The sequence below is a fragment of the Chaetodon trifascialis genome, chromosome 11 (assembly GCF_039877785.1).
Source record: "Chaetodon trifascialis isolate fChaTrf1 chromosome 11, fChaTrf1.hap1, whole genome shotgun sequence".
Lineage (NCBI taxonomy): Eukaryota > Metazoa > Chordata > Actinopteri > Chaetodontiformes > Chaetodontidae > Chaetodon > Chaetodon trifascialis.
Genome location: NC_092066.1, coordinates 23,832,110 through 23,856,505, shown reverse-complemented (window position 1 = coordinate 23,856,505; position 24,396 = coordinate 23,832,110). Strand labels below are relative to the sequence as shown.

Sequence of the window (24,396 nt, the reverse complement as noted above, 5' to 3'; positions counted from 1 at the left end):
ACTTTTCAGAAACAGACCAAAGAGTCAGGACACCTGACTGTGATGAGTTGGTCAGCTTTGCAGGATGCCAACTAGAGAGGGTTTTGTGTCCCACAAGAAATTGTTATGAAATCTATCTGAATGATTATATTCTAAAAGATAAGTCAAGAAAAGTCAAGAAAAGAAAAAAGAAAAGAAAAGAAAAGAAAAGAAAAGAAAAGAAAAGAAAAGAAAAGAAAAGAAAAGAAAGCTTTTGCAGTGGAGAGTTCCAAACACCCCTTTGTTTGATGATGTATGACCTGTTTTAGCTGAAATAACAATTATGGAAAGATTGGTATTTAATGGTATTTAAATGGGAAAGCTGAATCTTAAATGTAATCGTGTGTAAGTAATTTGTGTACTTTGACGTTACCCCTGCAATGGACTTAATAAACGTCACAAAATGGAAAAATTGAAATTGACTTCTGTGGAAAGGAACACCAATGACTTGCACCTATTTTTGGATGGCTCTGCCACTTGGCTGAGCCTCGTGCATTTGTGAATATCAACAGCGCCGTCGCTCACACAGGCACACACAAGACGGCCAGGGCTGAGCCAGGGAGCGCTTGGGTGGAGGTGCTCAGCGCCTGCCCTACTTATGCGCAAGTCAAACGCTTGCACCACGACGTGTGTGCACTGTTCCAGGGGGTGGCCTGGGCCAGCAAACCGCTGAACCTCATCGCTTCTCGGCCTTTTGGCTAAGATCAAGTGTAGTATCTGTTCTTATCAGTTTAATATCTGATATGTCCTCTATACGGGGACAACATATTAAATGGATTTTTAGCGCTGGGAGCTGAAAAAGGGGCTTGCTCCGTTCACTCCATGCATCGACCCGGTATTGCAGTGCCGCTGGGAACGGTGCACCTTCCTTCAGCCTTGTGCAAAATCAAAATCAAAACTTGACGCAGAGCGAGAGCTCCGTCGCTCGTCTTGACAGCCGATCAAGAAGCCAGGCTCAGCGTGGAGGGCGCTCGTTGCGTTGCAAGTCGACCTGCAGGAGATCAATCTGTTGGCTGTTGACTGGGAACCCCGGCAGTCTCCTGCTCTCCGATCACTGCGTGTCAGCCATTACGGCTGCGGGGGAAGGGGGAAGGAGCAAAGGCAATCGACGGCGGGATGAGGCCTGATAAAAATGCAGCCAGAGGTTGCGGTCGGGACAGTGCAACAAGGAGCGAGGCCTACCATGAGCGAAGTGACTGGGACGACACCAGGTCTTGGCTGCCGTACAGGGGAGGGCCGTACTTACTCAGGTTTCTCTTCATATCGCACAAGTCTTTCGCCTTTTACTAAAGACTTCCGTGGAAAGGAACACCAATGAGTTGCACCTATTTTTGGACGGCTCTGCCTCTAGGCTGAGCCTCGTGCTTTTGTGAATATCAGCATCGCCGTCGGTCACACACACAAAACGCTCAGGGAGAAAAAAAGTATATTTCAATTTCTTTTATTTTTCTTTTTCTCTTGTGATTTCCTGCCTCTTTGGAGCTAAAACAACAACTTGCAATTTAGAAATTTTGAAAAAAAAAATAAAAAAATTTGTAGTTCAGATTTTACAGCATGTCCACTGTAGTGGCCAACAGAACACTTTTACCATAACACAATGAAATCATAATAGGCTGACAAGAATGTCAATGCATTTTTTTAAATGAAACTGAACATTTGGCCTGTATCTTTTGTTGAACCACTGAGCAAAACTGACATGATTAAACATTCATAACGTGACTATTATTTTTCCTAACAAAAATTTGAACTGAACTCTGACTCCAATTTATGATTCCTGACATGTTCTTAAACAAGAAAATATATGATGACCAAAAAAACATTATCTTAACAATATTTGACTTATCTTTTCTCTTTTCCTGGCATTTGCGTTTTGCTGCAGTCTCCATTTTGTCTCAGCGTCAAAACAAAGTTCCCCTCATCCCACCCAAACACGTGAGATATCATTGGAAAGGCCAGGATGTCCTCTATGGAGCACACCAGGACTTAGTAGGGTAGCTCAAATGACTCAAAAGATATAGACCAAAACCAAATGTCCACTGCAGAGGACATAAATGAATAGGCTGGGTCTCAGGAGAATATGCTGCTGCAGCCCTGTGGTTGCTTTCTCAGAGACAGAAACTGCATGCCAAGTCGCTGTTTGTTTGTTTTTTGTTTTTTCATAGAAAAGCAGGGAACAAATTGACGTCCAACGTGCACCTACCACACGTCTTAGTCGAATGACCAAAGTGTTTTGAACTTTTCAGAAACAGCCAAAAGAGTCAGGGCACCTGATTGTGATGAGTTGGTCAGCTTTGCAGGATGCCAGTTAACATCTTTTGAGTCAATGTGATTTTCTGCAACAACCACTGAAGGTGAGCTAATGCTAAGGGCACCTGACTGTGGGATTATGCCTTGTCCGTACCCTCAGATAGGTTGCCGTGTCCAGGACTTAGTCGCCTGTCAACGGCACCTTCAATTCATACTTACCTGGCAGGGGAGATACCATGATCAACAAGGTGGTTCACCTATGGCGAGGCGCATCCATTGCACTAAGGGATGTGCTGACCTGTGCGAATTCCCCACATGTGGGAATCTCGACTGCATAATTTGTGGTAGTGGGGGACTGCGTACGTGCTCTCCCCTCGTCATAGTGTTGAAGATAAACAAAACGGTCGTCTGCCGTGACTGCAAGGCCTGTGGCTGCTTTCTCAGGGACAGAAACCGCATGCCAAGTCGCTGTTTGTTATTTTTTCCTACAATAGAGAGAAAGAACTTTACGTCCAACGTGCGCGTGCCACACGTCTTAGTCAAATGACAGAAGTGTTTTGAACTTTTCAGAAACAGACCAAAGAGTCAGGACACCTGACTGTGATGAGTTGGTCAGCTTTGCAGGATGCCAACTAGAGAGGGTTTTGTGTCCCACAAGAAATTGTTATGAAATCTATCTGAATGATTATATTCTAAAAGATAAGTCAAGAAAAGTCAAGAAAAGAAAAAAGAAAAGAAAAGAAAAGAAAAGAAAAGAAAAGAAAAGAAAAGAAAAGAAAAGAAAGCTTTTGCAGTGGAGAGTTCCAAACACCCCTTTGTTTGATGATGTATGACCTGTTTTAGCTGAAATAACAATTATGGAAAGATTGGTATTTAATGGTATTTAAATGGGAAAGCTGAATCTTAAATGTAATCGTGTGTAAGTAATTTGTGTACTTTGACGTTACCCCTGCAATGGACTTAATAAACGTCACAAAATGGAAAAATTGAAATTGACTTCTGTGGAAAGGAACACCAATGACTTGCACCTATTTTTGGATGGCTCTGCCACTTGGCTGAGCCTCGTGCATTTGTGAATATCAACAGCGCCGTCGCTCACACAGGCACACACAAGACGGCCAGGGCTGAGCCAGGGAGCGCTTGGGTGGAGGTGCTCAGCGCCTGCCCTACTTATGCGCAAGTCAAACGCTTGCACCACGACGTGTGCGCACTGTTCCAGGGGGTGGCCTGGGCCAGCAAACCGCTGAACCTCATCGCTTCTCGGTCTTTTGGCTAAGATCAAGTGTAGTATCTGTTCTTATCAGTTTAATATCTGATATGTCCTCTATACGGGGACAACATATTAAATGGATTTTTAGCGCTGGGAGCTGAAAAAGGGGCTTGCTCCGTTCACTCCATGCATCGACCCGGTATTGCAGTGCCGCTGGGAACGGTGCACCTTCCTTCAGCCTTGTGCAAAATCAAAATCAAAACTTGACGCAGAGCGAGAGCTCCGTCGCTCGTCTTGACAGCCGATCAAGAAGCCAGGCTCAGCGTGGAGGGCGCTCGTTGCGTTGCAAGTCGACCTGCAGGAGATCAATCTGTTGGCTGTTGACTGGGAACCCCGGCAGTCTCCTGCTCTCCGATCACTGCGTGTCAGCCATTACGGCTGCGGGGGAAGGGGGAAGGAGCAAAGGCAATCGACGGCGGGATGAGGCCTGATAAAAATGCAGCCAGAGGTTGCGGTCGGGACAGTGCAACAAGGAGCGAGGCCTACCATGAGCGAAGTGACTGGGACGACACCAGGTCTTGGCTGCCGTACAGGGGAGGGCCGTACTTACTCAGGTTTCTCTTCATATCGCACAAGTCTTTCGCCTTTTACTAAAGACTTCCGTGGAAAGGAACACCAATGAGTTGCACCTATTTTTGGACGGCTCTGCCTCTAGGCTGAGCCTCGTGCTTTTGTGAATATCAGCATCGCCGTCGGTCACACACACAAAACGCTCAGGGAGAAAAAAAGTATATTTCAATTTCTTTTATTTTTCTTTTTCTCTTGTGATTTCCTGCCTCTTTGGAGCTAAAACAACAACTTGCAATTTAGAAATTTTGAAAAAAAAAATAAAAAAATTTGTAGTTCAGATTTTACAGCATGTCCACTGTAGTGGCCAACAGAACACTTTTACCATAACACAATGAAATCATAATAGGCTGACAAGAATGTCAATGCATTTTTTTAAATGAAACTGAACATTTGGCCTGTATCTTTTGTTGAACCACTGAGCAAAACTGACATGATTAAACATTCATAACGTGACTATTATTTTTCCTAACAAAAATTTGAACTGAACTCTGACTCCAATTTATGATTCCTGACATGTTCTTAAACAAGAAAATATATGATGACCAAAAAAACATTATCTTAACAATATTTGACTTATCTTTTCTCTTTTCCTGGCATTTGCGTTTTGCTGCAGTCTCCATTTTGTCTCAGCGTCAAAACAAAGTTCCCCTCATCCCACCCAAACACGTGAGATATCATTGGAAAGGCCAGGATGTCCTCTATGGAGCACACCAGGACTTAGTAGGGTAGCTCAAATGACTCAAAAGATATAGACCAAAACCAAATGTCCACTGCAGAGGACATAAATGAATAGGCTGGGTCTCAGGAGAATATGCTGCTGCAGCCCTGTGGTTGCTTTCTCAGAGACAGAAACTGCATGCCAAGTCGCTGTTTGTTTGTTTTTTGTTTTTTCATAGAAAAGCAGGGAACAAATTGACGTCCAACGTGCACCTACCACACGTCTTAGTCGAATGACCAAAGTGTTTTGAACTTTTCAGAAACAGCCAAAAGAGTCAGGGCACCTGATTGTGATGAGTTGGTCAGCTTTGCAGGATGCCAGTTAACATCTTTTGAGTCAATGTGATTTTCTGCAACAACCACTGAAGGTGAGCTAATGCTAAGGGCACCTGACTGTGGGATTATGCCTTGTCCGTACCCTCAGATAGGTTGCCGTGTCCAGGACTTAGTCGCCTGTCAACGGCACCTTCAATTCATACTTACCTGGCAGGGGAGATACCATGATCAACAAGGTGGTTCACCTATGGCGAGGCGCATCCATTGCACTAAGGGATGTGCTGACCTGTGCGAATTCCCCACATGTGGGAATCTCGACTGCATAATTTGTGGTAGTGGGGGACTGCGTACGTGCTCTCCCCTCGTCATAGTGTTGAAGATAAACAAAACGGTCGTCTGCCGTGACTGCAAGGCCTGTGGCTGCTTTCTCAGGGACAGAAACCGCATGCCAAGTCGCTGTTTGTTATTTTTTCCTACAATAGAGAGAAAGAACTTTACGTCCAACGTGCGCGTGCCACACGTCTTAGTCAAATGACAGAAGTGTTTTGAACTTTTCAGAAACAGACCAAAGAGTCAGGACACCTGACTGTGATGAGTTGGTCAGCTTTGCAGGATGCCAACTAGAGAGGGTTTTGTGTCCCACAAGAAATTGTTATGAAATCTATCTGAATGATTATATTCTAAAAGATAAGTCAAGAAAAGTCAAGAAAAGAAAAAAGAAAAGAAAAGAAAAGAAAAGAAAAGAAAAGAAAAGAAAAGAAAAGAAAAGAAAAGAAAGCTTTTGCAGTGGAGAGTTCCAAACACCCCTTTGTTTGATGATGTATGACCTGTTTTAGCTGAAATAACAATTATGGAAAGATTGGTATTTAATGGTATTTAAATGGGAAAGCTGAATCTTAAATGTAATCGTGTGTAAGTAATTTGTGTACTTTGACGTTACCCCTGCAATGGACTTAATAAACGTCACAAAATGGAAAAATTGAAATTGACTTCTGTGGAAAGGAACACCAATGACTTGCACCTATTTTTGGATGGCTCTGCCACTTGGCTGAGCCTCGTGCATTTGTGAATATCAACAGCGCCGTCGCTCACACAGACACACACAAGACGGCCAGGGCTGAGCCAGGGAGCGCTTGGGTGGAGGTGCTCAGCGCCTGCCCTACTTATGCGCAAGTCAAACGCTTGCACCACGACGTGTGCGCACTGTTCCAGGGGGTGGCCTGGGCCAGCAAACCGCTGAACCTCATCGCTTCTCGGCCTTTTGGCTAAGATCAAGTGTAGTATCTGTTCTTATCAGTTTAATATCTGATATGTCCTCTATACGGGGACAACATATTAAATGGATTTTTAGCGCTGGGAGCTGAAAACGGGGCTTGCTCCGTTCACTCCATGCATCGACCCGGTATTGCAGTGCCGCTGGGAACGGTGCACCTTCCTTCAGCCTTGTGCAAAATCAAAATCAAAACTTGACGCAGAGCGAGAGCTCCGTCGCTCGTCTTGACAGCCGATCAAGAAGCCAGGCTCAGCGTGGAGGGCGCTCGTTGCGTTGCAAGTCGACCTGCAGGAGATCAATCTGTTGGCTGTTGACTGGGAACCCCGGCAGTCTCCTGCTCTCCGATCACTGCGTGTCAGCCATTACGGCTGCGGGGGAAGGGGGAAGGAGCAAAGGCAATCGACGGCGGGATGAGGCCTGATAAAAATGCAGCCAGAGGTTGCGGTCGGGACAGTGCAACAAGGAGCGAGGCCTACCATGAGCGAAGTGACTGGGACGACACCAGGTCTTGGCTGCCGTACAGGGGAGGGCCGTACTTACTCAGGTTTCTCTTCATATCGCACAAGTCTTTCGCCTTTTACTAAAGACTTCCGTGGAAAGGAACACCAATGAGTTGCACCTGTTTTTGGACGGCTCTGCCTCTTGGCTGAGCCTCGTGCTTTTGTGAATATCAGCATTGCCGTCGGTCACACACACAAAACGCTCAGGGAGAAAAAAAGTATATTTCAATTTCTTTTCTTTTTCTTTTTCTTTTGTGATTTCCTGCCTCTTTGGAGCTAAAACAACAACTCGCAATTTAGAAATTTTGAAAAAAAAAATAAAAAAATTTGTAGTTCAGATTTTACAGCATGTTCACTGTAGTGGCCAACAGAACACCTTTACCATAACACAATGAAATCATAATAGGCTGACAAGAATGTCAATGCATTTTTTTAAATGAAACTGAACATTTGGCCTGTATCTTTTGTTGAACCACTGAGCAAAACTGACATGATTAAACATTCATAACGTGACTATTATTTTTCCTAACAAAAATTTGAACTGAACTCTGACTCCAATTTATGATTCCTGACATGTTCTTAAACAAGAAAATATATGATGACCAAAAAAACATTATCTTAACAATATTTGACTTATCTTTTCTCTTTTCCTGGCATTTGCGTTTTGCTGCAGTCTCCATTTTGTCTCAGCGTCAAAACAAAGTTCCCCTCATCCCACCCAAACACGTGAGATATCATTGGAAAGGCCAGGATGTCCTCTATGGAGCACACCAGGACTTAGTAGGGTAGCTCAAATGACTCAAAAGATATAGACCAAAACCAAATGTCCACTGCAGAGGACATAAATGAATAGGCTGGGTCTCAGGAGAATATGCTGCTGCAGCCCTGTGGTTGCTTTCTCAGAGACAGAAACTGCATGCCAAGTCGCTGTTTGTTTGTTTTTTGTTTTTTCATAGAAAAGCATCGAACAAATTGACGTCCAACGTGCACCTACCACACGTCTTAGTCGAATGACCGAAGTGTTTTGAACTTTTCAGAAACAGCCAAAAGAGTCAGGGCACCTGATTGTGATGAGTTGGTCAGCTTTGCAGGATGCCAGTTAACATCTTTTGAGTCAATGTGATTTTCTGCAACAACCACTGAAGGTGAGCTAATGCTAAGGGCACCTGACTGTGGGATTATGCCTTGTCCGTACCCTCAGATAGGTTGCCGTGTCCAGGACTTAGTCGCCTGTCAACGGCACCTTCAATTCATACTTACCTGGCAGGGGAGATACCATGATCAACAAGGTGGTTCACCCATGGCGAGGCGCATCCATTGCACTAAGGGATGTGCTGACCTGTGCGAATTCCCCACATGTGGGAATCTCGACTGCATAATTTGTGGTAGTGGGGGACTGCGTACGCGCTCTCCCCTCGTCATAGTGTTGAAGATAAACAAAACGGTCGTCTGCCGTGACTGCAAGGCCTGTGGCTGCTTTCTCAGGGACAGAAACCGCATGCCAAGTCGCTGTTTGTTATTTTTTCCTACAATAGAGAGAAAGAACTTTACGTCCAACGTGCGCGTGCCACACGTCTTAGTCAAATGACAGAAGTGTTTTGAACTTTTCAGAAACAGACCAAAGAGTCAGGACACCTGACTGTGATGAGTTGGTCAGCTTTGCAGGATGCCAACTAGAGAGGGTTTTGTGTCCCACAAGAAATTGTTATGAAATCTATCTGAATGATTATATTCTAAAAGATAAGTCAAGAAAAGTCAAGAAAAGAAAAAAGAAAAGAAAAGAAAAGAAAAGAAAAGAAAAGAAAAGAAAAGAAAAGAAAAGAAAGCTTTTGCAGTGGAGAGTTCCAAACACCCCTTTGTTTGATGATGTATGACCTGTTTTAGCTGAAATAACAATTATGGAAAGATTGGTATTTAATGGTATTTAAATGGGAAAGCTGAATCTTAAATGTAATCGTGTGTAAGTAATTTGTGTACTTTGACGTTACCCCTGCAATGGACTTAATAAACGTCACAAAATGGAAAAATTGAAATTGACTTCTGTGGAAAGGAACACCAATGACTTGCACCTATTTTTGGATGGCTCTGCCACTTGGCTGAGCCTCGTGCATTTGTGAATATCAACAGCGCCGTCGCTCACACAGACACACACAAGACGGCCAGGGCTGAGCCAGGGAGCGCTTGGGTGGAGGTGCTCAGCGCCTGCCCTACTTATGCGCAAGTCAAACGCTTGCACCACGACGTGTGTGCACTGTTCCAGGGGGTGGCCTGGGCCAGCAAACCGCTGAACCTCATCGCTTCTCGGCCTTTTGGCTAAGATCAAGTGTAGTATCTGTTCTTATCAGTTTAATATCTGATATGTCCTCTATACGGGGACAACATATTAAATGGATTTTTAGCGCTGGGAGCTGAAAAAGGGGCTTGCTCCGTTCACTCCATGCATCGACCCGGTATTGCAGTGCCGCTGGGAACGGTGCACCTTCCTTCAGCCTTGTGCAAAATCAAAATCAAAACTTGACGCAGAGCGAGAGCTCCGTCGCTCGTCTTGACAGCCGATCAAGAAGCCAGGCTCAGCGTGGAGGGCGCTCGTTGCGTTGCAAGTCGACCTGCAGGAGATCAATCTGTTGGCTGTTGACTGGGAACCCCGGCAGTCTCCTGCTCTCCGATCACTGCGTGTCAGCCATTACGGCTGCGGGGGAAGGGGGAAGGAGCAAAGGCAATCGACGGCGGGATGAGGCCTGATAAAAATGCAGCCAGAGGTTGCGGTCGGGACAGTGCAACAAGGAGCGAGGCCTACCATGAGCGAAGTGACTGGGACGACACCAGGTCTTGGCTGCCGTACAGGGGAGGGCCGTACTTACTCAGGTTTCTCTTCATATCGCACAAGTCTTTCGCCTTTTACTAAAGACTTCCGTGGAAAGGAACACCAATGAGTTGCACCTATTTTTGGACGGCTCTGCCTCTAGGCTGAGCCTCGTGCTTTTGTGAATATCAGCATCGCCGACGGTCACACACACAAAACGCTCAGGGAGAAAAAAAGTATATTTCAATTTCTTTTATTTTTCTTTTTTTTTTGTGATTTCCTGCCTCTTTGGAGCTAAAACAACAACTTGCAATTTAGAAATTTTGAAAAAAAAAATAAAAAAATTTGTAGTTCAGATTTTACAGCATGTCCACTGTAGTGGCCAACAGAACACTTTTACCATAACACAATGAAATCATAATAGGCTGACAAGAATGTCAATGCATTTTTTTAAATGAAACTGAACATTTGGCCTGTATCTTTTGTTGAACCACTGAGCAAAACTGACATGATTAAACATTCATAACGTGACTATTATTTTTCCTAACAAAAATTTGAACTGAACTCTGACTCCAATTTATGATTCCTGACATGTTCTTAAACAAGAAAATATATGATGACCAAAAAAACATTATCTTAACAATATTTGACTTATCTTTTCTCTTTTCCTGGCATTTGCGTTTTGCTGCAGTCTCCATTTTGTCTCAGCGTCAAAACAAAGTTCCCCTCATCCCACCCAAACACGTGAGATATCATTGGAAAGGCCAGGATGTCCTCTATGGAGCACACCAGGACTTAGTAGGGTAGCTCAAATGACTCAAAAGATATAGACCAAAACCAAATGTCCACTGCAGAGGACATAAATGAATAGGCTGGGTCTCAGGAGAATATGCTGCTGCAGCCCTGTGGTTGCTTTCTCAGAGACAGAAACTGCATGCCAAGTCGCTGTTTGTTTGTTTTTTGTTTTTTCATAGAAAAGCAGGGAACAAATTGACGTCCAACGTGCACCTACCACACGTCTTAGTCGAATGACCGAAGTGTTTTGAACTTTTCAGAAACAGCCAAAAGAGTCAGGGCACCTGATTGTGATGAGTTGGTCAGCTTTGCAGGATGCCAGTTAACATCTTTTGAGTCAATGTGATTTTCTGCAACAACCACTGAAGGTGAGCTAATGCTAAGGGCACCTGACTGTGGGATTATGCCTTGTCCGTACCCTCAGATAGGTTGCCGTGTCCAGGACTTAGTCGCCTGTCAACGGCACCTTCAATTCATACTTACCTGGCAGGGGAGATACCATGATCAACAAGGTGGTTCACCCATGGCGAGGCGCATCCATTGCACTAAGGGATGTGCTGACCTGTGTGAATTCCCCACATGTGGGAATCTCGACTGCATAATTTGTGGTAGTGGGGGACTGCGTACGCGCTCTCCCCTCGTCATAGTGTTGAAGATAAACAAAACGGTCGTCTGCCGTGACTGCAAGGCCTGTGGCTGCTTTCTCAGGGACAGAAACCGCATGCCAAGTCGCTGTTTGTTATTTTTTCCTACAATAGAGAGAAAGAACTTTACGTCCAACGTGCGCGTGCCACACGTCTTAGTCAAATGACAGAAGTGTTTTGAACTTTTCAGAAACAGACCAAAGAGTCAGGACACCTGACTGTGATGAGTTGGTCAGCTTTGCAGGATGCCAACTAGAGAGGGTTTTGTGTCCCACAAGAAATTCTTATGAAATCTATCTGAATGATTATATTCTAAAAGATAAGTCAAGAAAAGTCAAGAAAAGAAAAAAGAAAAGAAAAGAAAAGAAAAGAAAAGAAAAGAAAAGAAAAGAAAAGAAAGCTTTTGCAGTGGAGAGTTCCAAACACCCCTTTGTTTGATGATGTATGACCTGTTTTAGCTGAAATAACAATTATGGAAAGATTGGTATTTAATGGTATTTAAATGGGAAAGCTGAATCTTAAATGTAATCGTGTGTAAGTAATTTGTGTACTTTGACGTTACCCCTGCAATGGACTTAATAAACGTCACAAAATGGAAAAATTGAAATTGACTTCTGTGGAAAGGAACACCAATGACTTGCACCTATTTTTGGATGGCTCTGCCACTTGGCTGAGCCTCGTGCATTTGTGAATATCAACAGCGCCGTCGCTCACACAGACACACACAAGACGGCCAGGGCTGAGCCAGGGAGCGCTTGGGTGGAGGTGCTCAGCGCCTGCCCTACTTATGCGCAAGTCAAACGCTTGCACCACGACGTGTGCGCACTGTTCCAGGGGGTGGCCTGGGCCAGCAAACCGCTGAACCTCATCGCTTCTCGGCCTTTTGGCTAAGATCAAGTGGGATTTGTTTCGCTATCTCAGACAAGGGGACATCCACGGGAGCGATGGCTGCATTGGCCATTAAAGACCAGTCGACCCCAAAGGTCGGGCTGAGATACACGCTGCGGTTCAAGACAAGATCAGCTCAAGAAGACGTGCTGTCCAGAGCACGTTTCTGCAAGGATGTGATCATGGGGCTCCTGCATCTGAAAGTGGAAGACGTGTTCTGCATACAATGGAACCAGCAGGAGAAAGCCTTTGACGTGACCATGAGGAATGAGGACGTCTACAGACGGATGGTAGAGGTTTGCAGCAAGGAAGGCAACACAATGCCACTAGCAAGCTACCAAGTGCTGAATTTGGACAAACCAAATTTCCGGGTGGTCACAATTCATATGTTCAACCCGTTTGTGACAGACCTTGCTTTGTCTCAATTTTTGGGGCAGTATGGAGAAGTGGCTTCAGCAGCAAGGTATGTGAATGACTCTTGGGGGTTTTGGACTGGGAGACGACAGTTCCAAGTGCTGTTGAATGCAGATCCTGAAGGAGCTGATCAGCTCAGGCATCCACCTGCTTTCTTCAGCCTTGGTAGTGATCGCGGGTATTTGTACTATGCACGGCAACCAGCTTTCTGTCGACGCTGCCGGCAGTCTGGCCACACAGAGGCCCACTGCACCGGAGATCGCTGCCGTTTCTGTGGGCAGGGAGGACATGAGGCCAAAGACTGCCCAGCACCAAAGACCTGCCATGGTTGTGGGGGAGAGGATCACCTGTATCGCAGCTGTCCTAGCCGAAAGAAGACCTTTGCTGAAGCCGTTACTGCAAGCAGGGCTAATGAGGGAGCCAAGGCTGCACAGGGAAGATCTACCCGAGTAGAGGCTGCTCCAATTACATCAGTGCAAGTGGAGGCAGCTGCTCGTGTTTCCGGGGGTGGGGCGGAGGATGAACTGCGGGAGCAAGGATTGGCCAACGCTTCTACTGCAGATGATGGAGGACTGGCACCCTCAGCTGATGGGGAGGTCGTTCCCCTCTCCTTGTCTCCTGTCCCTGGCTCCTCTAGAGTGAAGCATGGGGCAAGAAGTCTTTCAGAGGTTTTAGGAGATGGGCTTCCACTGGAAGAGAATAACAATGTGGAGAGCGGGCACAACAAAAGGCCCAAGGGAGTAGTAAAAGGGGAGAAGGGGAAGCCCACAGTTGATGGGGGTGACAGTAGAAATGCAGGGGGCTTAAGGGAGGGAGGGGTCAAAGAGTGGGGTGAAGGGGATATCAGGCAGGAGGCCCGAAAGGGAGCAAAGGATCAGTCCCAGACCAATGCAGGAGACTTGTTCCCAGTAGAATTTGGGTTGGATCCTGAACTCTCACACGGTCTGTATGTGTTACCATCCCCATTAAGTGGGGATGCATATGTGGGTCCTGATAGGTCCACAACCTCCCCAAATACAGTGCCCTTTTCTTGGGCGGACCAGATGGACAGTGAAGGACTTTTCTCTCAGTAGAATAAGAAGAGGGTTTTTCTTTTGTTTTTGTTTTCCGGTGGGACTGACTTTTCTTAATATAATTGGTTACATCAAGGTTTGTTCATTAAATGTGAGGGGAATGAGGAACCCTGTTAAGAGACGGGTTGTTTTTGATTTTGTAAGCGCTCAGCGTATTTCCATTTGTTTATTGCAGGAGGTTCATTTGCGGGATAACAGGGATGTTGGGGTTTTTACAAGGGAGTGGATGGACGGGGGGTCAGTTTGGAGCGTAGGGGGTGTTCACTCTACGGGGGTTGGGATTTTGTTTGGTGTAAGAGAAATTAGTATTGAAGATACTTTTGTTATTGTTCAGGGGAGGATCATGGGTGCAGATATTGCATGGGGCACGTACAAACTGAGGGTAATTGTGGTGTACAGTCCACACACTCCAGCAGAAAGGAAGGAAGCATTTGAGTTAGTACAGCCGCACCTGGTCACAAATAGGCAGGTGGTTATAGGTGGTGATTTTAATGTGGAGTTGGGGAAAGGGGGTGACACAAGTAGTCTTTACATCTCACAGCTTATGGCCGGTCATGGTCTGGTGGATGGGGGAAAGAGGGTCAGTCCACTCATGGACGGTCCCACCTGGCGTAACTCACGGAGCATGGCCAGGCGTTTGGATTATTTGTTTTTTACTAGATCTTTGGTTTTGTCAGCGGGTAGAATGCTCCCGGTCTTTTTTTCTGATCATGACTGTTTATTTTTTGAGGTGCGCTCATGCTTACCGGCTTTTGGACCGGGGTTTTGGCGTCTCAACATAAGTGTACTGGATGAGGATGTTTTCAGGCAGACTTTCTGTTGGTTTTTCAATGGTTTAATAGGATTGAGATCAATGTGCACTGGGGTGATTGAGTGGTGGGAAATTGCCAAAGGAAGGATTAAGGAATTTTGCTCGATATACTGTAAAAAGAAGATGAGGTGTGCACGGAGGGTGATATGTCACCTTCAGAGCCTGCTCGAACTTGAGTACGCTAAGGCAAATTGTGGTGGTCCTGTGTCTCAGCAGGTTTGCGACTCCTTGAAGGCACAGCTCAGGGACATCTTTGAGAACAGAGCCCGAGCATACCTATTGCGGTCTCGCTGGGAATATATGGAGAATGCAGAGACATGTTCTGCTGGGTTTTTTGGTTCAGTGCAGGCTGGTCGGAGAAAACAAGTGGTGACTGGACTGAGAGACAAACACGGTGTGGTGGTGTCAGGGGCTGGGGGGATGTTGCGTGTTGCCACTGAGCACTATAGCACCACTTTCATGGAAAAAGAGGTGGACATAGACGGGGGGGAGGTCTTCTTAGACTTCCTGACCCAACGGGTGCCAGGAGACGTAGCACAGGCTTTGGAAGCCCCACTTACCCTCCAAGAGCTAGAGGGGGCTCTCAAGACGATGAACAGGAGGAAGGTACCTGGCATTGACGGACTCCCTGTTGAGTTCTATGTTAAGTTTTGGGATGTCCTCGGGCCAGTGGTGTTAGAGGTGCTGTCCTCAGTGCTCTCGACCGGAGCCATAGGTGGGTCCATGGCCACAGGGGTGTTGTCCCTCCTATATAAGAAAGGGGATCGCACTGATCTTTGTAACTGGCGGCCGCTGACCATGCTGTGTGTGGATTATAAGCTCCTGGCAAAGGTCTTGGCGACTCGTATGGGCATGGCACTTCCACACGTGGTCCATGTGGACCAGACATGTGGGGTGGCAGGGCGCTCAGCGAGATGGAACCTGCAGCTAATACGGGATGTTGTGGCGTGGACAGAGGACAGGAACCTGCCGCTTATGGTGGTCGGCCTGGATCAGGAAAAAGCTTTCGACAGAGTTAATTGGGGTTTTATGTTTAGGGTGTTAGAGAGGTTAGGTTTTGGTCAGGGTTTTGTAGGGTGGTTGCGCACACTGTACACTGGGGTGGGGAGCAGGGTTTCAGTAAATGGTCATCTGGGTGAAGTGTTCAGTTTGCATTCTGGGGTAAGACAAGGGTGCCCGCTTTCACCTTTGCTTTACATACTGTACATAGAGCCCCTGGCAGCAGCAATACGGGCTGACCAGCGTGTGAAAGGTTTCTTGGTGCCTGGCAGCGGCGGCCTCAGGGTCAAGCTTTCTCAGTACGCTGATGACACCACTCTGCTGCTGGACAGTGATGAATGCCTCATGCGATCATTGGAGGTTTTCAGGAAGTTTGGTCAGGTGGCTGGTGCTAAGATTAACCATGCCAAATCATCTGTCAAGTTTTTTGGGCAGTGGAAAGGGAGGGTGGTTGTGCCAGGGGGACTGTCACTCTGCACAGGACCCCTGAAGGTACTGGGGGGTCTGCTTTGAGACAGCCTACAGTGCCACAGTCAACTGGACCAAGCGCTTATCGGCAGTCCAGAAGAAGCTCCAACTATGGAAGAGCAGGCACCTAACATTGATAGGGAAGGTGCTTGTCTTGAAAGTGGACATTTTGCCTACCCTCCTATTCTTGGCATATGTGTACCCACTGCCTGTCAGTATGAGGAGGCCACTCATGCGCCTTGTTTTCTCCTTCATGTGGGGAGGCAGATATGAGTACGTGGCAAGGGTGCGCATGCTAGCTGGCATTGAAGAAGGGGGCAGAGCCGTGCCACACTTCCCGCTGAAGTTGGACAGCATTTTCGTGTCCTTTCTGTGTAAGCAATTGTCTGATCATGTGAGGCATCCCTCGGGGTACTTCCTACGTCTTTTTTTTGCTTATCAGGCAAGACAGATGATGGACTGGACCAATGTGGCACCACGGTCGGAGCAGCAGCCCTGGCACTATTGCCATGCAGCCAAATGGCTGAGAGCACATCCAGAGGCATCAGAAGGAACAGTAAGAATAGATCACAGGGTCCTCTATAAAGAGGTAGTGCAGAGAGTAACTGCACCAGCAGTGGTAGGGACACCTACTAGGGTGTGGAGGGAGATTCAGCCACGGGGGCTTGACAATGGTCTTAAAGACTTGAACTGGCTATGTCTCCATAAGTGCCTGCCAGTAAGGGAAACTATGTTCCGGCATGGGCTGGCAAGATCACCAGTGTGCCCTAGGTCTACGTGTTCAGGAGAGGAGACAACGAGACATATTATGTGGGATTGTTTCTTTGCTCAGGTGGTATGGGGTAGAGTGGAAACATGGCTACGTCAGAAAGTCCCTTGTTTAAAACTGTCATGGGCTAAGGTCGAAAGAGGGTTGGGGCGGGTCTTGGGTGGGGCTACTTTCTCGGTCTGGTTCATTGTTAGCCTAGTTAAGAGCAACTTGTGGAGGGCAAGGCAGGACCTTGTGCAGAAAAATAGAAAAAACAACGTAGAATGGGTAATCAAGAGAGTTGAGGCAAGTGTGAAGGGGAGAGTTAACAGGGACATTGTTAAGTGGGGGAGGCATGCTGCTCTAGAGAGATGGAAAGGTGGATTTGGGTTGATGCCAGGGAATCAGGGGTGAATTGTAGGTCTGGCGAAAATGCATTTCATGTTATTTTTCTTTGCTATTATTTTGTGATGGATGTCATATGTTGGAAGTTACATGGAAATGTATGTGTATTATGAGCAATGAATTAAAGGGAAAAAAAAAAAAAAAATCTGTTCTTATCAGTTTAATATCTGATATGTCCTCTATACGGGGACAACATATTAAATGGATTTTTAGCGCTGGGAGCTGAAAAAGGGGCTTGCTCCGTTCACTTCATGCATCGACCCGGTATTGCAGTGCCGCTGGGAACGGTGCACCTTCCTTCAGCCTTGTGCAAAATCAAAATCAAAACTTGACGCAGAGCGAGAGCTCCGTCGCTCGTCTTGACAGCCGATCAAGAAGCCAGGCTCAGCGTGGAGGGCGCTCGTTGCGTTGCAAGTCGACCTGCAGGAGATCAATCTGTTGGCTGTTGACTGGGAACCCCGGCAGTCTCCTGCTCTCAGATCACTGCGTGTCAGCCATTACGGCTGCGGGGGAAGGGGGAAGGAGCAAAGGCAATCGACGGCGGGATGAGGCCTGATAAAAATGCAGCCAGAGGTTGCAGTCGGGACAGTGCAACAAGGAGCGAGGCCTACCATGAGCGAAGTGACTGGGACGACACCAGGTCTTGGCTGCCGTACAGGGGAGGGCCGTACTTACTCAGGTTTCTCTTCATATCGCACAAGTCTTTCGCCTTTTACTAAAGACTTCCGTGGAAAGGAACACCAATGAGTTGCACCTATTTTTGGACGGCTCTGCCTCTTGGCTGAGCCTCGTGCTTTTGTGAATATCAGCATCGCCGTCGGTCACACACACAAAACGCTCAGGGAGAAAAAAAGTATATTTCAATTTCTTTTATTTTTCTTTTTCTCTTGTGATTTCCTGCCTCTTTGGAGCTAAAACAACAACTTGCAATTTAGAAATTTTGAAAAAAAAAATAAAAAAATTTGTAGTTCAGATTTTATAGCATGTCCACTGTAGTGGCCAACAGAACACTTTTACCATAACACAATGAAATCATAATAGGCTGACAAGAATGTCAATGCATTTTTTTAAATGAAACTGAACATTTGGCCTGTATCTTTTGTTGAACCACTGAGCAAAACTGACATGATTAAACATTCATAACGTGACTATTATTTTTCCTAACAAAAATTTGAACTGAACTCTGACTCCAGTTTATGATTCCTGACATGTTCTTAAACAAGAAAATATATGATGACCAAAAAAACATTATCTTAACAATATTTGACTTATCTTTTCTCTTTTCCTGGCATTTGCGTTTTGCTGCAGTCTCCATTTTGTCTCAGCGTCAAAACAAAGTTCCCCTCATCCCACCCAAACACGTGAGATATCATTGGAAAGGCCAGGATGTCCTCTATGGGGCACACCAGGACTTAGTAGGGTAGCTCAAATGACTCAAAAGATATAGACCAAAACCAAATGTCCACTGCAGAGGACATAAATGAATAGGCTGGGTCTCAGGAGAATATGCTGCTGCAGCCCTGTGGTTGCTTTCTCAGAGACAGAAACTGCATGCCAAGTCGCTGTTTGTTTGTTTTTTGTTTTTTCATAGAAAAGCAGGGAACAAATTGACGTCCAACGTGCACCTACCACACGTCTTAGTCGAATGACCGAAGTGTTTTGAACTTTTCAGAAACAGCCAAAAGAGTCAGGGCACCTGATTGTGATGAGTTGGTCAGCTTTGCAGGATGCCAGTTAACATCTTTTGAGTCAATGTGATTTTCTGCAACAACCACTGAAGGTGAGCTAACGCTAAGGGCACCTGACTGTGGGATTATGCCTTGTCCGTACCCTCAGATAGGTTGCCGTGTCCAGGACTTAGTCGCCTGTCAACGGCACCTTCAATTCATACTTACCTGGCAGGAGAGATACCATGATCAACAAGGTGGTTCACCCATGGCGAGGCGCATCCATTGCACTAAGGGATGTGCTGACCTGTGCGAATTCCCCACATGTGGGAATCTCGACTGCATAATTTGTGGTAGTGGGGGACTGCGTACGCGCTCTCCCCTCGTCATAGTGTTGAAGATAAACAAAACGGTCGTCTGCCGTGACTGCAAGGCCTGTGGCTGCTTTCTCAGAGACAGAAACCGCATGCCAAGTCGCTGTTTGTTATTTTTTCCTACAATAGAGAGAAAGAACTTTACGTCCAACGTGCGCGTGCCACACGTCTTAGTCAAATGACAGAAGTGTTTTGAACTTTTCAGAAACAGACCAAAGAGTCAGGACACCTGACTGTGATGAGTTGGTCAGCTTTGCAGGATGCCAACTAGAGAGGGTTTTGTGTCCCACAAGAAATTCTTATGAAATCTATCTGAATGATTATATTCTAAAAGATAAGTCAAGAAAAGTCAAGAAAAGAAAAAAGAAAAGAAAAGAAAAGAAAAGAAAAGAAAAGAAAAGAAAGCTTTTGCAGTGGAGAGTTCCAAACACCCCTTTGTTTGATGATGTATGACCTGTTTTAGCTGAAATAACAATTATGGAAAGATTGGTATTTAATGGTATTTAAATGGGAAAGCTGAATCTTAAATGTAATCGTGTGTAAGTAATTTGTGTACTTTGACGTTACCCCTGCAATGGACTTAATAAACGTCACAAAATGGAAAAATTGAAATTGACTTCTGTGGAAAGGAACACCAATGACTTGCACCTATTTTTGGATGGCTCTGCCACTTGGCTGAGCCTCGTGCATTTGTGAATATCAACAGCGCCGTCGCTCACACAGACACACACAAGACGGCCAGGGCTGAGCCAGGGAGCGCTTGGGTGGAGGTGCTCAGCGCCTGCCCTACTTATGCGCAAGTCAAACGCTTGCACCACGACGTGTGCGCACTGTTCCAGGGGGTGGCCTGGGCCAGCAAACCGCTGAACCTCATTGCTTCTCGGCCTTTTGGCTAAGATCAAGTGTAGTATCTGTTCTTATCAGTTTAATATCTGATATGTCCTCTATACGGGGACAACATATTAAATGGATTTTTAGCGCTGGGAGCTGAAAAAGGGGCTTGCTCCGTTCACTCCATGCATCGACCCGGTATTGCAGTGCCGCTGGGAACGGTGCACCTTCCTGCAGCCTTGTGCAAAATCAAAATCAAAACTTGACGCAGAGCGAGAGCTCCGTCGCTCGTCTTGACAGCCGATCAAGAAGCCAGGCTCAGCGTGGAGGGCGCTCGTTGCGTTGCAAGTCGACCTGCAGGAGATCAATCTGTTGGCTGTTGACTGGGAACCCCGGCAGTCTCCTGCTCTCCGATCACTGCGTGTCAGCCATTACGGCTGCGGGGGAAGGGGGAAGGAGCAAAGGCAATCGACGGCGGGATGAGGCCTGATAAAAATGCAGCCAGAGGTTGCGGTCGGGACAGTGCAACAAGGAGCGAGGCCTACCATGAGCGAAGTGACTGGGACGACACCAGGTCTTGGCTGCCGTACAGGGGAGGGCCGTACTTACTCAGGTTTCTCTTCATATCGCACAAGTCTTTCGCCTTTTACTAAAGACTTCCGTGGAAAGGAACACCAATGAGTTGCACCTATTTTTGGACGGCTCTGCCTCTTGGCTGAGCCTCGTGCTTTTGTGAATATCAGCATCGCCGTCGGTCACACACACAAAACGCTCAGGGAGAAAAAAAGTATATTTCAATTTCTTTTATTTTTCTTTTTCTCTTGTGATTTCCTGCCTCTTTGGAGCTTAAACAACAACTCGCAATTTAGAAATTTTGAAAAAAAAAATAAAAAAATTTGTAGTTCAGATTTTACAGCATGTCCACTGTAGTGGCCAACAGAACACTTTTACCATAACACAATGAAATCATAATAGGCTGACAAGAATGTCAATGCATTTTTTTAAATGAAACTGAACATTTGGCCTGTATCTTTTGTTGAACCACTGAGCAAAACTGACATGATTAAACATTCATAACGTGACTATTATTTTTCCTAACAAAAATTTGAACTGAACTCTGACTCCAATTTATGATTCCTGACATGTTCTTAAACAAGAAAATATATGATGACCAAAAAAACATTATCTTAACAATATTTGACTTATCTTTTCTCTTTTCCTGGCATTTGCGTTTTGCTGCAGTCTCCATTTTGTCTCAGCGTCAAAACAAAGTTCCCCTCATCCCACCCAAACACGTGAGATATCATTGGAAAGGCCAGGATGTCCTCTATGGAGCACACCAGGACTTAGTAGGGTAGCTCAAATGACTCAAAAGATATAGACCAAAACCAAATGTCCACTGCAGAGGACATAAATGAATAGGCTGGGTCTCAGGAGAATATGCTGCTGCAGCCCTGTGGTTGCTTTCTCAGAGACAGAAACTGCATGCCAAGTCGCTGTTTGTTTGTTTTTTGTTTTTTCATAGAAAAGCGGGGAACAAATTGACGTCCAACGTGCACCTACCACACGTCTTAGTCGAATGACCGAAGTGTTTTGAACTTTTCAGAAACAGCCAAAAGAGTCAGGGCACCTGATTGTGATGAGTTGGTCAGCTTTGCAGGATGCCAGTTAACATCTTTTGAGTCAATGTGATTTTCTGCAACAACCACTGAAGGTGAGCTAATGCTAAGGGCACCTGACTGTGGGATTATGCCTTGTCCGTACCCTCAGATAGGTTGCCGTGTCCAGGACTTAGTCGCCTGTCAACGGCACCTTCAATTCATACTTACCTGGCAGGGGAGATACCATGATCAACAAGGTGGTTCACCCATGGCGAGGCGCATCCATTGCACTAAGGGATGTGCTGACCTGTGCGAATTCCCCACATGTGGGAATCTCGACTGCATAATTTGTGGTAGTGGGGGACTGCGTACGCGCTCTCCCCTCGTCATAGTGTTGAAGATAAACAAAACGGTCGTCTGCCGTGACTGCAAGGCCTGTGGCTGCTTTCTCAGGGACAGAAACCGCATGCCAAGTCGCTGTTTGTTATTTTTTCCTACAATAGAGAGAAAGAACTTTACGTCCAACGTGCGCGTGCCACACGTCTTAGTCAAATGACAGAAGTGTTTTGAACTTTTCAGAAACAGACCAAAGAGTCAGGACACCTGACTGTGATGAGTTGGTCAGCTTTGCAGGATGCCAACTAGAGAGGGTTTTGTGTCCCACAAGAAATTGTTATGAAATCTATCTGAATGATTATATTCTAAAAGATAAGTCAAGAAAAGTCAAGAAAAGAAAAAAGAAAAGAAAAGAAAAGAAAAGAAAAGAAAAGAAAAGAAAAGAAAAGAAAAGAAAGCTTTTGCAGTGGAGAGTTCCAAACACCCCTTTGTTTGATGATGTATGACCTGTTTTAGCTGAAATAACAATTATGGAAAGATTGGTATTTAATGGTATTTAAATGGGAAAGCTGAATCTTAAATGTAATCGTGTGTAAGTAATTTGTGTACTTTGACGTTACCCCTGCAATGGACTTAATAAACGTCACAAAATGGAAAAATTGAAATTGACTTCTGTGGAAAGGAACACCAATGACTTGCACCTATTTTTGGATGGCTCTGCCACTTGGCTGAGCCTCGTGCATTTGTGAATATCAACAGCGCCGTCGCTCACACAGACACACACAAGACGGCCAGGGCTGAGCCAGGGAGCGCTTGGGTGGAGGTGCTCAGCGCCTGCCCTACTTATGCGCAAGTCAAACGCTTGCACCACGACGTGTGTGCACTGTTCCAGGGGGTGGCCTGGGCCAGCAAACCGCTGAACCTCATCGCTTCTCGGCCTTTTGGCTAAGATCAAGTGTAGTATCTGTTCTTATCAGTTTAATATCTGATATGTCCTCTATACGGGGACAACATATTAAATGGATTTTTAGCGCTGGGAGCTGAAAAAGGGGCTTGCTCCGTTCACTCCATGCATCGACCCGGTATTGCAGTGCCGCTGGGAACGGTGCACCTTCCTTCAGCCTTGTGCAAAATCAAAATCAAAACTTGACGCAGAGCGAGAGCTCCGTCGCTCGTCTTGACAGCCGATCAAGAAGCCAGGCTCAGCGTGGAGGGCGCTCGTTGCGTTGCAAGTCGACCTGCAGGAGATCAATCTGTTGGCTGTTGACTGGGAACCCCGGCAGTCTCCTGCTCTCCGATCACTGCGTGTCAGCCATTACGGCTGCGGGGGAAGGGGGAAGGAGCAAAGGCAATCGACGGCGGGATGAGGCCTGATAAAAATGCAGCCAGAGGTTGCGGTCGGGACAGTGCAACAAGGAGCGAGGCCTACCATGAGCGAAGTGACTGGGACGACACCAGGTCTTGGCTGCCGTACAGGGGAGGGCCGTACTTACTCAGGTTTCTCTTCATATCGCACAAGTCTTTCGCCTTTTACTAAAGACTTCCGTGGAAAGGAACACCAATGAGTTGCACCTATTTTTGGACGGCTCTGCCTCTAGGCTGAGCCTCGTGCTTTTGTGAATATCAGCATCGCCGACGGTCACACACACAAAACGCTCAGGGAGAAAAAAAGTATATTTCAATTTCTTTTATTTTTCTTTTTCTTTTGTGATTTCCTGCCTCTTTGGAGCTAAAACAACAACTTGCAATTTAGAAATTTTGAAAAAAAAAATAAAAAAATTTGTAGTTCAGATTTTACAGCATGTCCACTGTAGTGGCCAACAGAACACTTTTACCATAACACAATGAAATCATAATAGGCTGACAAGAATGTCAATGCATTTTTTTAAATGAAACTGAACATTTGGCCTGTATCTTTTGTTGAACCACTGAGCAAAACTGACATGATTAAACATTCATAACGTGACTATTATTTTTCCTAACAAAAATTTGAACTGAACTCTGACTCCAATTTATGATTCCTGACATGTTCTTAAACAAGAAAATATATGATGACCAAAAAAACATTATCTTAACAATATTTGACTTATCTTTTCTCTTTTCCTGGCATTTGCGTTTTGCTGCAGTCTCCATTTTGTCTCAGCGTCAAAACAAAGTTCCCCTCATCCCACCCAAACACGTGAGATATCATTGGAAAGGCCAGGATGTCCTCTATGGAGCACACCAGGACTTAGTAGGGTAGCTCAAATGACTCAAAAGATATAGACCAAAACCAAATGTCCACTGCAGAGGACATAAATGAATAGGCTGGGTCTCAGGAGAATATGCTGCTGCAGCCCTGTGGTTGCTTTCTCAGAGACAGAAACTGCATGCCAAGTCGCTGTTTGTTTGTTTTTTGTTTTTTCATAGAAAAGCAGGGAACAAATTGACGTCCAACGTGCACCTACCACACGTCTTAGTCGAATGACCGAAGTGTTTTGAACTTTTCAGAAACAGCCAAAAGAGTCAGGGCACCTGATTGTGATGAGTTGGTCAGCTTTGCAGGATGCCAGTTAACATCTTTTGAGTCAATGTGATTTTCTGCAACAACCACTGAAGGTGAGCTAATGCTAAGGGCACCTGACTGTGGGATTATGCCTTGTCCGTACCCTCAGATAGGTTGCCGTGT

The 24,396-nt window shown here is 45.8% G+C and overlaps 20 non-coding genes across 20 annotated transcripts; all 20 read left to right on the top strand.

Annotated features, from left to right (window-relative positions):
- Positions 1-696: 696 nt before the first annotated feature.
- LOC139339573 (U2 spliceosomal RNA) lies at positions 697-887 on the top strand. Its single transcript, XR_011602709.1, has one exon. It is a non-coding gene; the product is annotated as a U2 spliceosomal RNA (small nuclear RNA).
- A 373-nt stretch (positions 888-1,260) lies between these two features.
- Positions 1,261-1,376, top strand: LOC139339711 (U5 spliceosomal RNA). The gene has a single exon (XR_011602840.1). It is a non-coding gene; the product is annotated as a U5 spliceosomal RNA (small nuclear RNA).
- Positions 1,377-2,476: 1,100 nt separating this feature from the next.
- On the top strand, positions 2,477-2,641 carry LOC139339551 (U1 spliceosomal RNA). The gene has a single exon (XR_011602689.1). It is a non-coding gene; the product is annotated as a U1 spliceosomal RNA (small nuclear RNA).
- An 876-nt stretch (positions 2,642-3,517) lies between these two features.
- Positions 3,518-3,708, top strand: LOC139339637 (U2 spliceosomal RNA). The gene has a single exon (XR_011602772.1). It is a non-coding gene; the product is annotated as a U2 spliceosomal RNA (small nuclear RNA).
- Positions 3,709-4,081: 373 nt separating this feature from the next.
- On the top strand, positions 4,082-4,197 carry LOC139339710 (U5 spliceosomal RNA). The gene has a single exon (XR_011602839.1). It is a non-coding gene; the product is annotated as a U5 spliceosomal RNA (small nuclear RNA).
- Positions 4,198-5,297: 1,100 nt separating this feature from the next.
- Positions 5,298-5,462, top strand: LOC139339550 (U1 spliceosomal RNA). The gene has a single exon (XR_011602688.1). It is a non-coding gene; the product is annotated as a U1 spliceosomal RNA (small nuclear RNA).
- An 881-nt stretch (positions 5,463-6,343) lies between these two features.
- On the top strand, positions 6,344-6,534 carry LOC139339627 (U2 spliceosomal RNA). The gene has a single exon (XR_011602762.1). It is a non-coding gene; the product is annotated as a U2 spliceosomal RNA (small nuclear RNA).
- A 373-nt stretch (positions 6,535-6,907) lies between these two features.
- On the top strand, positions 6,908-7,025 carry LOC139339756 (U5 spliceosomal RNA). Its single transcript, XR_011602884.1, has one exon. It is a non-coding gene; the product is annotated as a U5 spliceosomal RNA (small nuclear RNA).
- A 1,098-nt stretch (positions 7,026-8,123) lies between these two features.
- LOC139339791 (U1 spliceosomal RNA) lies at positions 8,124-8,288 on the top strand. Its single transcript, XR_011602918.1, has one exon. It is a non-coding gene; the product is annotated as a U1 spliceosomal RNA (small nuclear RNA).
- An 876-nt stretch (positions 8,289-9,164) lies between these two features.
- Positions 9,165-9,355, top strand: LOC139339572 (U2 spliceosomal RNA). Its single transcript, XR_011602708.1, has one exon. It is a non-coding gene; the product is annotated as a U2 spliceosomal RNA (small nuclear RNA).
- A 373-nt stretch (positions 9,356-9,728) lies between these two features.
- LOC139339709 (U5 spliceosomal RNA) lies at positions 9,729-9,844 on the top strand. The gene has a single exon (XR_011602838.1). It is a non-coding gene; the product is annotated as a U5 spliceosomal RNA (small nuclear RNA).
- Positions 9,845-10,944: 1,100 nt separating this feature from the next.
- LOC139339544 (U1 spliceosomal RNA) lies at positions 10,945-11,109 on the top strand. Its single transcript, XR_011602682.1, has one exon. It is a non-coding gene; the product is annotated as a U1 spliceosomal RNA (small nuclear RNA).
- Positions 11,110-17,035: 5,926 nt separating this feature from the next.
- Positions 17,036-17,217, top strand: LOC139339654 (U2 spliceosomal RNA). Its single transcript, XR_011602788.1, has one exon. It is a non-coding gene; the product is annotated as a U2 spliceosomal RNA (small nuclear RNA).
- A 373-nt stretch (positions 17,218-17,590) lies between these two features.
- LOC139339665 (U5 spliceosomal RNA) lies at positions 17,591-17,708 on the top strand. The gene has a single exon (XR_011602796.1). It is a non-coding gene; the product is annotated as a U5 spliceosomal RNA (small nuclear RNA).
- Positions 17,709-18,806: 1,098 nt separating this feature from the next.
- Positions 18,807-18,971, top strand: LOC139339557 (U1 spliceosomal RNA). The gene has a single exon (XR_011602694.1). It is a non-coding gene; the product is annotated as a U1 spliceosomal RNA (small nuclear RNA).
- An 861-nt stretch (positions 18,972-19,832) lies between these two features.
- On the top strand, positions 19,833-20,023 carry LOC139339628 (U2 spliceosomal RNA). The gene has a single exon (XR_011602763.1). It is a non-coding gene; the product is annotated as a U2 spliceosomal RNA (small nuclear RNA).
- Positions 20,024-20,396: 373 nt separating this feature from the next.
- On the top strand, positions 20,397-20,514 carry LOC139339664 (U5 spliceosomal RNA). Its single transcript, XR_011602795.1, has one exon. It is a non-coding gene; the product is annotated as a U5 spliceosomal RNA (small nuclear RNA).
- Positions 20,515-21,612: 1,098 nt separating this feature from the next.
- LOC139339780 (U1 spliceosomal RNA) lies at positions 21,613-21,777 on the top strand. The gene has a single exon (XR_011602907.1). It is a non-coding gene; the product is annotated as a U1 spliceosomal RNA (small nuclear RNA).
- Positions 21,778-22,653: 876 nt separating this feature from the next.
- LOC139339571 (U2 spliceosomal RNA) lies at positions 22,654-22,844 on the top strand. The gene has a single exon (XR_011602707.1). It is a non-coding gene; the product is annotated as a U2 spliceosomal RNA (small nuclear RNA).
- A 373-nt stretch (positions 22,845-23,217) lies between these two features.
- On the top strand, positions 23,218-23,333 carry LOC139339708 (U5 spliceosomal RNA). The gene has a single exon (XR_011602837.1). It is a non-coding gene; the product is annotated as a U5 spliceosomal RNA (small nuclear RNA).
- Positions 23,334-24,396: the final 1,063 nt, after the last annotated feature.